This window comes from Dipodomys spectabilis, unplaced genomic scaffold, assembly GCF_019054845.1.
Source record: "Dipodomys spectabilis isolate Male_0828 unplaced genomic scaffold, ASM1905484v1 ptg000019l, whole genome shotgun sequence".
Lineage (NCBI taxonomy): Eukaryota > Metazoa > Chordata > Mammalia > Rodentia > Heteromyidae > Dipodomys > Dipodomys spectabilis.
This window is the reverse complement of record NW_024870696.1, coordinates 2,864,418-2,870,417: the sequence shown is the minus strand read 5'-3', so window position 1 is coordinate 2,870,417 and position 6,000 is coordinate 2,864,418.

The window sequence follows — 6,000 nt, the reverse complement described above, 5'->3', positions numbered from 1 at the left end:
CCGAGATTCATCATAAATAAAACAGTGAAAGGAACAGACATGAATTTGGAATGATGTTAGAGTGAGTAATTTAGATCATTTATTCAAAAGCATTATCTCACTGCCTATATTTTCATGCTTTCTTTAAATTTAGCAGTTACTCAATTTTTACCATCAGTATCATGTGTGCACACACTTAGGTACATTCAATTCAGGTAATTGAGATAATTAGTTAAAATTACTAAAAAAAATGTTTTTGAAAGAAATAGATTTAAGGGCTAGGGGAGGGTGTGCGTGTGTGTGTGTGTGTGTGTGTGTGTGTGTGTGTGTGTGTGTGTGTGTGTGTGTGTGTCTATCTGAATCCTACAACTTGAACTTCCTATCTAAACAGGCCCTGAGCTTCTTTGCTCAACGCTAGGCACTCTACCACTTGAACAAACTGAATTTGGGATAAGTGTATCATGGGCTTTCCTGCCCAGGCTGGCTTTGAAATATGATCCTCAGATCTCAGCTTCCTTAGTAGCTAAGATTATAGGCATAGACCAATTTAGGCATCTTAATGCATATAAAATGATTTGGACTGGGCTGGAAAGGTGGCTCAGTGGTAGAGTGCTTGCCTCGCATGCATGAGGCCCTGGGTTTGATTCCTCAGAACCACAAAAACAGAAAAAGCGCTGTGGTCAATCAGTAGAGCACTAGCCTTAAGCTGAAGAGCTGAGGGACAGTGCTCAGGCCCAGAGTTCAGGCCCCATAACTGGCAAAAAAAAAATGGTTTGGAATTATACTTCAAAGTGTCAAAAACAACATTATAATGAGTTGTTTTATTGGAAGCTTCAGAAAATGATATATTTTAATAGATAAAAATTGTTTCTGACATTCTATTTACTGAATTTAAGAGTTTGGGTTTTTTGTTTGTTTTTGTTTTATTTGGTACCTGTCCTGAGGCTGGAAATCAGAGCCTTAGCCCTGTCTCTGAGCTTTTTTTTTTAATTTTGAAAATTTCCTTCAGTAGCATATTATACCATGTAATATCACAATATAAATTTTTTCCTAAATATTTTTATTGTGAAAAATACTGTACAGAGGGGTTACGATTACATGGGCAAGATAATGAGTACATTTCTTATCAAGCATTGTAGCCTCCTCCTTTGTTTCCCCTTCCCATCCCTTCCCATCCTCCCCTCACCCCCCCCCCCCCCCCCCGCACCAAATCCTCCTCCCCCCTCCCCCCTTCACCAAAGTTGTACAGTTCATTTTTCGACATAACGACTTGTACATCTCATTGCTGCAATGGGTCAACCTGTAACCCTAGTTAAATGATTTGTTTTTTCCCTTCCCCTCCACAAATTATACCAAACTCAAATACAGTGAAAGCAGGGGTTATACCGCAGGGGAGGGACATACAAAGCAACAAAGAAATAATCTTATATATACCACATTTTCTTGATCCATTAATCTACTGAGAGGCATCTGAGTTGGTTCCATATCTTAGCTATGGTAAATAATGCTGCAATAAACATAGTTGTGCTGGTAGCTTTAACATTGTATTGTTTGTAAACATTTGGGTAAATGCCCAAAAGTGGGATTGCTGGGTCATAGGGGAGCTCTATGTGGAGTCTTTTGAGGACCCTCCATACTACTTTCCAAAGTGGTTGAACAAGTTTATACTCCACCAACAATGCAGTAGGCTTCCCTTCTGTCCACATCCCCTCCAACATCTGTTCTTATTAGAGTTCTTGATTATAGCCATTCTAACTGGGGTGAAGTGTTATCTCAATGTTGTTTTGATTACTTGCATGAAATTGCAGAGCTTCTACATGGCAAAAGACATAGCTAGCAAGCTCAATAGAAAGCCCACGGATTGGGAGAAGATCTTCAACCATACAACAAACAAGGGTCTCATATCTAAAATATACCTGGAACTCAAAAAAAAATTAAATCCCCCAACAACAAATCTTATAAGAAACAACTGCCCAATAAATAAGTGGGCAAAAGACTTAAAGAGAAACTTCTCTGAAGAAGAAAGAAGGATGGCCGATAGACACAAGAAGAAATGCTCAACCTCTCTAGCCATAAGAGAAATGTCACTGAACTTTTTCGCTAAAGGCTAGCACTCTACTTCTCGAGCCACAGATCCACTCCCAACTTTTTGATGGCTAATTGTAGATAGTTGTCTCTCAGTCTTTCCTATCAGAGCTGACACTGAACCAAGATCCTCAGATCACAACCCCCTGAATATAGCTAGGATTGCAAGTATGATCCACTGGTACCTAGCAAAGTTTTTCATTTGTCCATCAGTGTGGTTAAGGAATAGGGTACATGGAGTTCAAATGCCTGGATTTAATTTTAATTTTTACACACTAGCTCTGGCAGTTTGACAACTTTTCTATGTTCTGTTTTCTCTCTCTTATTTTTCTTCTGTTTTCATTTTTGTCACTAAGGTTGGAATTAAGGGCTCATGCTTGCTAACTAAACACTCATTCTTTTGATCTACCTGCAGCTCATTTGGTTTTAGTTTGCTTTTTCAGGTAGTGTATCACACTTTGGTAGGTCTGGCCTCACATCTTGATCTTCCTATATTTGTTTTCAAAGTATCTGGGATTGGAAACATGCATGACCACACTGAATTTTATTTAAGATAAAGTCTCAGTAAGATTTTTCCCCATTGTCTTTGGTCCATAGTTTTATCTATCTATCTATCTATCTATCTATCTATCTATCTATCTATCTATCTATCTATCTATCTATCTATCTATCTGTCTGTCTCTCTGTCTGTCTGTCTATGATTCTATCTACTATCTATCTATCATCTATCTACTATCTTTCTATTATCTATCTATAAATATATATCTCGACCAATATCTCGACCAAACCAATAGATAAGTTGATAGATAACCCTATCTATACACACACATATATCTATATATCTATAGATCTAGATCTATCTATAGATCTATCTATACCTACAAAGTTACATAGACATACAGATACCTACAGAGTTACATAGACATAGGTATAAGCATACCATTTTGTAGCAAAGCATACCATTTTGTAGAGTGGTAATAACAATTTTTACATAATAAATTCATTTGATAAGCAAATTTATTCTATATACACTTTCTCCTGATAACATATATAAACAACACACAATTTGTAAAGACACATACACTCACATATCCCTATTTCATATCTGTCTCTATACATTAAAATCATATGCCTTCAGTTCCACTGGATATAATAGATCCATTTCATAATCCCTTTGTGCTACAAGGAGAAGCCCACTTTCCATCATCTTTGATGCCTTCAGGCATTTGCTTGGTTTGCCTTCATGTAGGCATTCTGTAGACATTAGCAGGTAGCCATCTTTCTCAGAAACTTCCTCCTCATGCTCTCCACCTTTGTCAAAGTCTTCTTTGAACCACAGCAATTCTTCATCTTTTTATATCACAGACTCCTTTGAGAACCTGACAAAACCTATATACATTTTAATGCACATAAAAATCTGCACATTCAAACTTTAGTGGGAGAAAAGCAAAGAAGTGAGTAACAATGTTTGACAAGAAATGTATTCATTGCTTTACTCATGTAACCACAACCCCTCTGTACAGCACCTTTACAATAAAATAAAATTTTAAAAAATTCTACACAAATTCACAAAGCTTAAATTTATTCTACTAGCATTATGATTAAAAATGGTATGCTTAGTTTATCTGAGACTTTTTAGTGTGTACATCAGTGTAGATTATAATAATCTCTTCAAAGGCCCATGAAGGATTAAATAATAACTTTTACCTATCATTTTCAGAATACTAAGGACAAAATATGAATTTGTTATTAGAATTGCCTTTATGATCACACCCTGTTTCATGGTCTCCCTTCCATTGTTAGGTATTTTCACATCCTAATGATTCATCATTTACCATGTATATTCATTTATCAATCCCTGAGGTCATTTGATTTCTCACTAAAAAGATAATAATGACCACTCTTGGGCATTTACCGAAAAAAATACAAACCAGGAAATAATAAAGCCATCAGAACAACCATGTTTATTGAAGCACTATTCATCTTAGCCAAGGCATAGAAACAGCTCAGATGTCCCTCAGTGGATGAATGGATCAAGAACATGTGGTACATACACACAATGCAATTTTCTTTATCCATTAAAAAGAATACCATTGTGCCATGTGTAAAGAAATGGAAAGACTTGGGAAAAAATGTTAAGTGAAGTAAGTCAGGCTCAGCGAGACAACAGATGCAGGTTTCTACCTTGTATGTGGAAGCTAGATTTAGCTTATAAATTTACAGGTAAATATGGTGAGTTGTATGCAAGTATACACTAATGTTTTAAGTGAAACTCAAAACAGTCAAGGGAGATCTCAAATAGTGCAATCCCTTAGAAAGCCAAAATTAAAGTTCAGCAAAATAAAACCCCAGGAAGTGGATTCTCAGAGGGATGTGGGGTCAAGAAGGAAAGGGTAGATGAATGACAAAAGGATGTCAGTATAATTTGGGGAGGGGAAGGAAAAAAAACCAAAATGTTTAAATAAGGATACAGGTTGATCCATTGTAACAATGAGATGTACAAGACACTGTTGAACAATGAACTTTATAATTTAGGAGGGATGGGGGGGCGTGTAATTGTGGAAGTGGGAGGGAAGGGATGGTAGGGGAAAAACAAAAGAGGAGGCAGCAATGCTTGAGAAGAAATGTACTCATTACCTTGTTCATGTAACTGTAACCCTTCTGTACAGTATTTTCACAATAAAAAAAACTTACTAAAAATATTAGGAAATACAAGATACAGCATCAAGACAAAAAAAGAAAAATAGAGACAAGAATTCAATGTATATTCTGCAAAATTAAGAAGAGTGAGGGAAGAAGTGGTAGAAGGTGGAGGGGTGAGATTGTTGGAAGCCAGACCTGGGCGTGGGTGGCATTGATCAAGGTATATTGTCTTCATAAACCGCTTTGTTAAGTAGCAACTCCTTTGTGCAACTACCTAAGGATCAAAAGAAAAAGAAAAATATTGATACTTATTATCCAAGAAAATATAAAACTAGGATCATATACATGAAGCAAATGATTCATGAATCAGAAAAAAACAGTGAGCACTGGTTTGTTTACAAATGAATGACATTTTCCTTGGTCCTTCATATTTGTTCTTTAATATTTTTGTCTCTGAATGCTTCTCTCCAGCTCTCTACTAACTTAAGCCTCATCCATCCTTCAACCATCAGATCAGATTAGTGGTACCTTATCCCCACTTCTTCTTTAACTATTCTTATGAATTGTCTTTTTTAAATTTCTTTCATGTGCTATTTTTTATGCCTTACATTTTTAAATTCTTTTTATTTATTGTGAAAATACTGTACAGAGGGGTTACAATTACATGGGCAAGGTAACGAGTACATTTCTTATCAAGTATTGTTGCCTCCTCCTTTGTTTCCCCTTCCCATCCCTTCCCATCACTCCCCCCATCCCGCACCCCTGTGCCAAAGTTGTAAAGTTCGTTTAAGTTCATTTTTGACATAACGTCTTGAACATCTCATTGTTACAATGGGTCCACTTGTATCCCTATTTAAACAATTTGTTTTTTTCCCTTCCCCTCTACAAATTATACCAACAACAAATACAGTGAAAACAGGGGTTATACCATGGGGGAAGGACATACAAAGCAACAAAGAAATATCTTTTAAGTGTGTTAGAAACAATAGCAAGAAAGAAAAAAAACATTTGGTTTAAAAACAAAAACATTTAACCGTTTGGCAATTGTATCTTGAGCTAATAATTTAAAATAAGCACATTTTGGGGCAGGGTGATATGTAACAGCCAGTTTTGCCACTCAGTACAAATGATAGGCTTTATTACATAGTAACTGCAAAATTCTCAGAACCAATTTGTTCCATGTATAAGTTTACAAACATCTAAACTAGAAATCCAAATTCAACCCACTGAAATTTACAAAATGCATAGAGGAAGTATAATAATCTAAACTTGCTGGGCAGTCGGTGAGTCTCC